Below are 10,483 nucleotides of genomic sequence, written 5' to 3'. Positions count from 1 at the left end.
GGTGACGCCGTTCCCCCTTGAGGCCCGGCCTCAGCCCGCCAACCAGAAGGAAAAGCGCCGCGACCACTGCCGGGGCCCACGCCGCGGGCTTTCTCCTCCCCGCGCAGCGCTGAAGGGCAGGGCGCACCGCGGTGCAGCGCCCAAACGCGTCCCCGCGCGCGCTGCTGCCGGGACCCCGCACGCGGCGTTCCGGGCTACTAATGGCCCACGCCGCTCGCCAGCCCGCGCCGGTTCAGCTGGTGGGGTTTGGGGGCTGGAAGCACAGGGTCGAGGAGCACACGACGCGAGCCAGACTGGGAGAAGGCTAGGTAAGGCTACTTTTTTTCGCCTGAACTCCTCCATCTGGAATTGCCTCTCCCTTCCCCGCCCCAGAATGTTCCTTCAGCAAGAATTTATCTTTGCATCCAACACCCACAAGTGGGCTTAATGGATAGTTTTAAGAAACAGAATTAATTGAAATCTCATAAAAGCTAGTTTTCATTTTCTGAGTTTCCAGTCGTTCATTAGCACAAGCACACCCTCTAAAACCTAAAATTAAGGGCCAGGCAGCAACAAAGAATATAGAGAACCCCAGCACCAGATCATTTAGCCAAACTCTTGAAATTCAGCCTGGGTCCCAGCACCCTAAAATTTTTCACCTCTGGGTCTTCGGGTGCTTGCACGTGGCCGAGGGAAGAGGTGTTCCCTAAAGGTTTGAGGAATGAAGGGAAGAAGGAATCTATAACGTTCTGCCCTTTAATTGTCCAGTCTCTGCTCACCTACCTCCGATCCTGCAGAGCTTCTGTTTTTGAACAGTCCTTTCTTTAGAAGCTTTTCCTGATAGGGAGCTAAAATATATTCTTTTTGTGTCCGTTCATTAGTGAGAGCAACATTTTATCTAGACAAATGCTGATTAAACCAGAGGTTAATGCAAAGATATATGCATCAAAAATATTGATCTCCAAAGTGGAAGAGTTAAATATCACTTAGGGGTGATTAAGTGACAGATGGACGTTTTATGTCTATAAAAAGCGCTCCCAGATCTGTAATATTTCAAGTTAGGGTTTTCCAAAGGAACGTATATTGGAGCAGTTTCCTGGAAGCGGCAAATGTTTCAAAGGTTCACACTCTTTGACCCAGTAATTACGTGTCTGGGAATCTGCCCTATAGAAATGATATGACATAGGAAAAAGCTTTTTTGCACAGTTTTTTTTTTTTACCATAGTGTTTCTTTTAAAATAATATCAAAAGAAAGAAAACCACCAAAAATCTTCCACAGTAGGACTATGTAAGTTTTGAATACTTGATGAACTTAAATGTTTAAATGATGTTTACACATTCTTCTGGGTCCAATCTGGGACTTGTTTTTTTTTTTTAAAGAAACTTAAAAGTTACAGAAACATACAAAGAAAAATACAGTCAAATGCTCATATTCTACCACCTAGAATTAACGTGTTAATATTTTGTCATTTATTTCTACCGTTCTTTTCAAGGAAATGAAACACTGTAGATAAAGCTAAAGTCCCTTCTTCTCCGGAAGCAACCACTATCGTGAGTTTAGTGGGTATACTTCCAGTATACATGTATTTAGTATTGTGTTATATGTGCTTTTAATTTTTTTTACCTAAATAGTGTGATTTATTTTTCCTGTTGTTCTCTTGCTTTTATCATTTCATATAATATTTTTGAGATCCATGATGATACAGAAAGATCAAGTTCATTCCTTTTGACTGCTGTATAATATTCCATCACATAAAGATGTCACATTTTATTCATCCGTTACCCTTTTGATGGATATTTTGGTTGTTTTCAATTTCTTTTTCACGTGCCTAAGTCTATACGCTAGATTTTAGAGTCTAGAGAAACTTCTGCACATGTGTACCAGGACTAAGAGATGTGAAAGATTATTCACAGGAATAATAGCCATTTATAATACCCACGAACTGGAAACATTCTAAATGTCCATTTAGAATAGAAAATAAACTGTGGTGTTTTCATACACAGTAATATCCATGCATCAGTTTGATGAATCTCAAGAAATCTGTGTTAAAAAAGAGAATAGGAGATAAGAGAAAAAAGATGTTACAGGAGAATATATGATTTTATTATTTTTAACTTTACATATGCATTTTCCACACTTTTGGGTTTATAATATGTTTTATGCAATAATAAATTTTTTACTAAATTAAAATTTTAACTTTTTTATTGTGATAAAAAACACGTAACTTTAAATTTACCATCATAATCATTTTTAAGTGTATAGTCCAATAGTGTTAAGTATATTCACATTGTGAATGAAACTCTATACCCATTAAATACTTATTCCCTCTCCTTCCTCCCCCTAGCCCTTGGCAACCACCTTTCTACTTTCTGTTTCCATGATTCTGACTACTTTAGATACTTCACATGAGTGGAATTATATAATATTTGTCCTTTTGCGGCTGGCTTATTTCACTTAGCATAATATTCTTGAGGTTCTTTTATGTTGTTGTATATGACAAAATGCCCTTCCTTTTTAGAGCTGCATAATATTCCACCAGGAAATGTATATACTACATTTTCTTTATCCATCCATCTATTGATGTCCCTTAGGGTTGCTTCCACCTCTTAGTTATCGTGGATAATGCTGCAATGAATATAGGTGTGCAAGCATCTCTTCAAGATCCTGCTTTGAATTCTTTTGGATATATACCCAGAAGTGGTATTGCTGGATCATACGGTAATTCATTTTTTTTCTTTTTTTTTTTTTGAGGAAGCTCTATAGCATTTTCCATGACGGTGGCACCATTTTACATTCCCACAGTGCTTAAGGGTTCTGGTTTCTCCACATTCTTGCCAACAGTTATTTTCTGTTCTTTCAATAGTGGCCATCCTAATGAGTGTGAGATATGGTTTTGATTTGCATTTCTCTTATGATTAGTGATGTTGAGCATCTTTTCATGTGCTTCTTGGCCATTTGTATATCTTCTCTGGAGAATTGTCTATTCAAGTCCTTTGCCCATTTTTAAATCAGGTTATTTGATTCTTTTTGTTGTTGAGTCATAGAAGTTCCTTAAACATTCTAGATATTAATCTCTTGTTAGATATATGATTTGCAAATATTTTCTCGTATTCCATAGTTGCCTTTTCACTCTGTTGTTTCCTTTGATGTGCAAAAGTTTTAAACTTTGATGTAGTCTCATTTGTCTAATTCTGCTTTTGTCACTTATGCTTTCAGTGTCATATCCAAGAAAATCATCTCCAAATCTAATGTCCTGAAGCATTTCCCTTCTGTTTTCTTCTAGGAGTTTTATAGTTTTAGGTCTTATGTTTAGGTGTTTAATCCATTTTAAGTTAATTTTTGTATATGTATTCTATTACATGTGAATGCCCAGTTTTCCCAACACATTTGTTGAAGAGACTGTCCTTTCCCCAGTGTGAGGTCTTGGCACCCTTGTCAAAGATCATTTGGCCATGTAAGCAAGGGTTTATTTCTGGGTTCTCTGTTCTGTCCTGTTGATCTACATATCTGTCTGTTTGCCAGTATCATACTGGCTTGATTACTGTTGCTTTGTAGTATGTTTTGAAATCAGGAAGTGTGAGGTCTCCAACTTTTTTCTTCTTTTTCAAGATTTTTTTGGCTATTCAGGGTCAGTAATACATTTTTAAAACGAAAATAATGTCTCTTTTTTTCATTAAGGTTATGAAAGTTAATGTCCTTGTGAAATTACAGTTGTACATCATTATTAGTCATGTTGTAGGTACACCACTTCACCCCTAGTGCCCTCCCCCCACCACTCTTTCCCCTGGCAACCACCGATCAGTTCTCTTTGTCCGTATGTTATCTACCACCTATGAGTGGAGTCATACAGAGTTCGTCTTTCTTTGTCTGGCTTATTTCACTCAACATAATACCCTCAAGGTCTATCCATGTTGTTGTGAATGGGACGACTTTGTCCTTTTTTAGGGCTGAGTAGTATTCCATTGTATATATATACCACATCTTCTTTATCCAATCATCAGTTGCTGGGCAGTTAGGTTGGTTCCACGTCTTGGCTATTGTGAATAATGCTGCAATGAACATAGGGGTGCATGGGACTTTTGGAATTGCTGATTTCAGGTTCTTAGGATAGATACCCAGTAGTGGGATGGCTGGGTCATAAGGAATTTCTATTCTTAACTTTTTGAGGAATCTCCATACTGTTTTCCATAGTGGCTGCACCAGTTTGCATTCCCACCAACAGTGTATGAGGGTTCCCTTTTCTCCACAGCCTCTCCAACATTTGTCACTCTTGGTTTTGGATATTTTTGCCATTCTAACAGGTGTAAGGTGATATCTTAGTGTAGTTTTGATTTGCATTTCCCTGATGATTAGTGATGATGAGCATCTTTTCATGTGTCTGTTGGCCATCGTATATCTTCTTTGGAGAAATGTCTGTTCATGTCCCCTGCCCATTTTGTAATTGGGTTGTTTGATTTTTTTATTGTTGAGTTGTGTGAGTTCTTTGTATATTATGGAGATTAACCCTTTGTCAGATAAATAACTTGTGAATATTTTTTCCCAATTAGTGGGCTGTTTTTTTGTTTCAATCCTGTTTTCATTTGCCTTGAGGAAGCTCTTTAGTCTGATGAAGTCCCATTTGTTTATTCTTTCTATTGTTTCCCTCATGTGAGGGGTTATGGTGTCCGAAAAGATTCTTTTGAAGCTGATGTCAAAGAGTGTACTGCTGATATTCTCTTCTAGAAGACTTATTGTTTCAGGCCTAATCTTTAGGTCTTTGATCCCTTTTGAGTTTATTTTAGTAAATGGTGGAAAAGAATGGTTGATTTTCATTCTTTTACATGTGGCTGTCCAGTTTTCCCAGCATCGTTTGTTGAAGAGACTTTCTTTCCTCCATTGTAGGCCCTCAGCTCCTTTGTCAAAGATTAGCTGTCCGTAGATGTGTGGTTTTATTTCTGGGCTTTCAATTCTGTTCCATTGATCTGTGGACCTGTTTTTGTACCAGTACCATGCTGTTTTGATTACTGTAGCTTTGTAGTATGTTTTGAAGTCAGGGATTGTGATGCCTCCAGCTTTGTTCTTCTTTCTCAGGATTGCTTTAGCAATTTGGGGTCTTTTGTTGCCCTATATGAATTTTAGGATTCTTTGTTCAATTTCTGTAAAGAATGACATTGGAATTCTGATTGGGATAGCGTTGAATCTGTAGATTGCTTTGGGTAGTATGGACATTTTAACTGTTTATTCTTCCAATCCATGTGCATGGAATGTCTTTCCATCTCTTTATGTCATCGTTGATTTCCTTCAAGAAGATCTTGTAGTTTTCGTTGTATAGATCTTTCACTTCCTTGGTTAAATGTATCCCAAGGTATTTTATCTTTTTGTTGCGATCGTGAATGGGATTGAGTTCTTGAGATCTTTTTCTGTTAGTTCATTGTTAGCATATAGAAATGCTACTGATTTATGTATGTTGATTTTATACCCTGCAACTTTGCTGTAGTTGTTGATTGTTTCTAATAGTTTTTCTATGGATTCTTTGGGGTTTTCTATATATAAGATCATGTCGTCTGCAAACAGCAAGAGTTTTACTTCTTCGTTGCCTATTTGGATTCCTTTTATTTCTTTTTCCTGCCGAATTGCTCTGGCCAGCACCTCCAGTACTATGTTGAATAGGAGTGGTGAAAGTGGGCACCCTTGTCTTGTTCCTGTCCTCAGAGGGATGGGTTTCAGTTTTTGTCCGTTGAGTATGATGTTGGCTGTGGGTTTGTCATACATGGCCTTTATTATGTTGAGGTACTTTCCTTCTATACCTATTTTATCATAAATGGATGTTGGATCTTGTCGAATGCTTTCTCTGCATCTATTGAGATGATCATGTGGTTTTTGTTTCTCATTTTGTTAATGTAGTGAATCACGTTGATTGACTTGTGGATGTTGAACCATCCCTGTGTCCCTGGTATAAATCCCACTTGATCATGGTGCATAATCTTTTTGATATATTGCTGTATTCAGTTTGCCAAAATTTTGTTGAGGATTTTTGCATCTATGTTCATCAGTGATATTGGCCTGTAGTTTTCCTTCTTTGTGTTGTCCTTGTCAGGTTTGGGGATCAGGGTGATGTTGGCTTCATAGAATGTATTAGGGAGTGCTCCATCTTCCTCTATTTTCTGGAATAGTTTGAGAAGGATAGGTATTAAATCTTCTTTGAATGTTTGGTAGAATTCTCCAGAGAAGCCGTCTGGTCCTGGACTCTTATTTTTGGGGAGCTTTTTGATTACTGTTTCTATTTCTTTACTTGTGATTGGTCTATTCAGATTCTCTATTTCTTCTTGATTCAGTTTGGGTAGGTTGTATGAGTCTAGGAATTTATCCATTTCTTCTAGGTTGTTCAATTTGTTGGCATATAGTTTTTCATAGTATTCTCTTATGATCCTTTGTATTTCTTCAGTATCTGTTGTGATTTCTCCTCTCTTGTTTCTAATTTTATTTATTTGAGACTTCTCTCTTGTTTTTTTAGTGAGTCTGGCTAAGGGTTTGTTGATTTTGTTGATTTTCTCGAAGAACCAACTCTTTGTTTCATTGATCCTTTCTACTGTCTTTTTTGATTCAATATCATTTATTTCTGCTCTAATTTTTATTATTTCCCTCCTTCTACTGACTTTGGGCTTTGTTTGTTCTTCTTTTTCTAATTCTGTTAGGTGTCGTTTGAGATTGTTTATGTAAGATTTTTCTTGCTTATTGAGGTGAGCCTGTATTGCAATGAATTTCCCTCTTAGGACTGCCTTTGCTGCGTCCCAAATCAGTTGGTATGGTGTGTTTTCATTTTCATTTGTCTCCAGATAATGTTTGATTTCTTCTTTAATTTCCTCAATAATCCATTGTTTGTTCAGTAGCATGTTGTTTAGTCTCCACATTTTTGTCCCTTTCCCAGCTTTATTCTTGTAGTTGATTTCTAGTTTCATAGCATTATGATCAGATAAGATGCTTGATATTATTTCAACCCTCTTGAACTTATTGATGCTTGCTTTGTTTCCCAAGATATGGTCTATCCTTGAGAATGTTCCATGCGCGCTTGAGAAGAATGTGTAACCTGCTGTTTTTGGATGAAGTGTCCTATATATATCTATTAGGTCCATCTGATCTAATTTTTCATTTAATTCTATAATTTCCTTATTGATTTTCTGTCTGGATGATCTGTCCATTGGTGTTAATGGGGTGTTGAGGTCCCCTACTATTATTGTATTGCTGTTGATGTCTCCTTTTAGTTTTGTTAATAGTTCCTTTACGAATTTTGGTGCTCCTGTGTTAGGTGCGTATATATTTATAAGTGTTATGTCATCCTGGTGGAGCATCCCTTTTATCATTATATACTGCCCCTCTTTGTCTTTCTTTATCTGTTTTGCTTTGAAGTCTACTTTGTCTGATATAAGTATGGCAACACCTGCTTTCTTTTGTTCATTTTGAGTCGTGTTTGTCTTTGGGGCTGAGGTGTGTTTCCTGGAGGCAACATATTGTTGGATCTTGTTCTTTGATCCAGCCTGCCACTCTGTGCCTTTTGATTGGAGAGTTCAATCCATTCACGTTTAGAGTGATTATTGAAACGTGGGGGCCTACCGTTGCCATTTTATCACTTGTTTTCCGGTTCTTTTGCATTTTGTCCTGATGGAGAGCAGTTACTTTGTGTTATTGTCCTTCTGCTTATCTTCTTTGTTCTGGATTTTATAACCCCTTTCCTTTTTTTGATTTTTCAGGAATGAGGTTCTTCCTGAGCATTTCTTGAAGAGGAGGTTTTGTGACGATGAACTCCCTTAACTTTTGTTTATCTGGGAAAGTTTTTATTTCTCCATCGTATTTGAAGGATATTTTTGCTGGGTAGAGTATTCTTGGCTGCAGGTTTTTGTCCCTCAGAGTTTTGAATATTTCATTCCAATCTCTTCTAGCCTGTAAGGTCTCTCCTGAGAAATCTGCTGATAGCCTTATGGGGTTTCCTTTGTAAGTTATTTTCTTCTGCCTGGCTGCCCTTAGTATTTTCTCTTTGTTGTGGACTTTTGCTAGTTTCACTACTATATGCCTTGGGGTTGGTCTTCTTGCGTTAATAAAGTTTGGAGATCTATTGGCTTCTGTCACATGAAGTTCCATCTCTCTTCCCAAGTTTGTAAAGTTCTCAGCTATTATTTCTTTGAACAGGCCTTCTGCCCCCTTCTCCTTCTCTTCTCCTTCTGGTATACCTATAATCCTTATGTTGCATCTCCTAATTGAGTCGGATAATTCTCGGAGAGTTTCTTCATTTCTTTTTAGTCTTAGTTCTCTCTCCTCCTCTGTCTGCAGCATTTCTATATTCCTATCCTCCAAATTGCTAATTCTGTCCTCCATATTATCGACCCTACTGTTCAGAGAGTCCAGATTTTTCTTAATCTCCTCCATTGTGTTCTTCATCTCCAGTATTTATAATTGGTTCTTCTTTATAGTGTCAAGCTCTTTTGTGACATAGCTCCTGAACTCATTGAGTTGTCTATCTGAATTCTCTTTTAACTCCTTGAGTTTTTTAATCATGGCAGTTTTGAAATCATCATCATTAGGTTATAGATTTCATTGTCTTTGGGATTGTTTTCTGGGTGCTTATCATTTTCCTTCTGTTCTGGAGATTTAATATATTTTTTCATACTGCTTGATGGTGTGGATCTGTGCCTCCGCATAGAGATAGAGTTTAGTCGCTGCTTCCACTTATTGCGACTAGTGTGTGTGTGGGGGGCAGCTGTTTGGACTGCACCAACCAGGAACCCTGTCAGCTGTTACTGACTGGACCTGGACCCCTCCTCGTCGTCACAGTGGTCCTGTGGGGTCCCTGGTCGGTTGTGGGGTCAATCGCAAGTGGGCCTCAGGCTCCTGGTGCCTACTGTTGCAGCCCACTTCGATGTGCTCCCTCCTTGTGGTCTGCAGTGGTGTTGTGGGCTGTCCAAGCAGCCAGGAGCAGGATCACCTATAATCACCACTTTGTCCCTAACAGAGCCCACAAGATCACACTTGTCCACTATAGGTCCCAGCAGAGCTATGGGTATCTTCTGCAGTCTGTCATTAGCTCACCTAGCTGTGCTACTTTTGCCCCAGGGTCTTCCCGCCTTGTGATTGCCAGTCGGGACCTCTCCACTAGTGCTGTGTAGAGGCTTTCACTGAGGCTGCTGTAGGAACCTGGAGTTCCCCCTTGGGCTACATAGCCATTTCACCAGAGCTCCACTCTGCCCCATTCCATTCTCACAGGATCTCTGGGAGTCCCTTGCCTTGTCTGGGACACGGCCAGAGTCCGTTGGCCTGGTGGTGGCTTATAAGCTGCTGCCTTGTGGGGAATTCTGCTCTAGGGAACTTCCTGGTGTTCTGAATGCTGGGTGGGGCCTCCCTGCCAATGGCGAGCAGAGGCCCTCCCTGCTGGGGGGGGTTGCGGGACCCTGGAGCATCCCCCCGGGCCACAGAGTCAGGTGTTGGAGCTCCACCCAGTCCCCAAGCACATCCACGGGAAGTCCGGGCACCCCCTGCACCGACCTGTGTGCCGGAGACCATGGGCCCAGGAGCAGCTTGAGGTCTGGTGCCATGCCAGGTAATCTGCCCGCCGGGAGCTTCCCTTTGTCCTGGATTCTGGGCGTGGCCTCCCTGCTAATGGTGAGCAGAGGCTTTCCCTGCCGGGGAGGTGTGGGACCCCGGAGCTTCCCCCCGGGCTGCAGAGCCGGGTGCTGGACCTCCAACCGTGTCCCCAAGCACGTCCATGGGAAGTCCGGACGCCCCCTGCACCAACCTGTGTGCCAGAGACCGTGGGCCCTGCAGCAGCTTGCGGTCTGGTGCCATGCCAGGGAATCCGCCCGCTGGGAGCTTCCCTTTGTTCTGGATTCTTGGCGGGGCCTCCCTGCTAATGGCGAGCAGAGGCCTTCCCTGCTGGTGGGTGCGGGACCCTGGAGATTCCCCCTGGGCTTAGGTGTAATCATGGGGGGCTTGAGTAGGGCTGTTGTCACCTGTTTCCACTGTCACTTCGCTGGTGAGTGCACACTCCCACCCTTGGTGTGTGGTGATGCTATGGGGGCGTCCACTGGACGAGAGCCTCCTGCAGGAACTAGGCTGTCTGGGGGTCGGGAGTCGGGGGTTGGAGAGTTTTCACCTATTTCCACCTCCTCCCCGGGGGAAGTCCGTCTACCTTCTGATGTATAGTAGTACGAGACTCTTAGGTGTCTTGAGATGCTATCTAGATATCCTTTGTTAATCGGTGAATGTCCAATTAGTTGTAGATTCAACAGGGGAGAGACGAAGACCACTCACTCCGCCATCTCGGTCCCACCTATTAGCACACTCTTATTGCAATTGTCCTCTATTGAATTGGTACCCAGACCCAGTGTAGCTGGTTGCTAGCCTCAGGGGCGTACAGTTGTGAGGCCACTGCACCACTGGGCCGGCCCCTAGGGCTCCTATTCTTAATCACTAGGCTGTACTACCTTTATATTCACAGATATGGTAGCAGTTAAGTTAATCTTGAAGAAGTACATA

The sequence above is a fragment of the Equus asinus genome, chromosome 20 (genome assembly GCF_041296235.1).
Source record: "Equus asinus isolate D_3611 breed Donkey chromosome 20, EquAss-T2T_v2, whole genome shotgun sequence".
Taxonomy (NCBI): Eukaryota; Metazoa; Chordata; class Mammalia; order Perissodactyla; family Equidae; genus Equus; species Equus asinus.
This window is presented reverse-complemented; position numbering follows the sequence as displayed.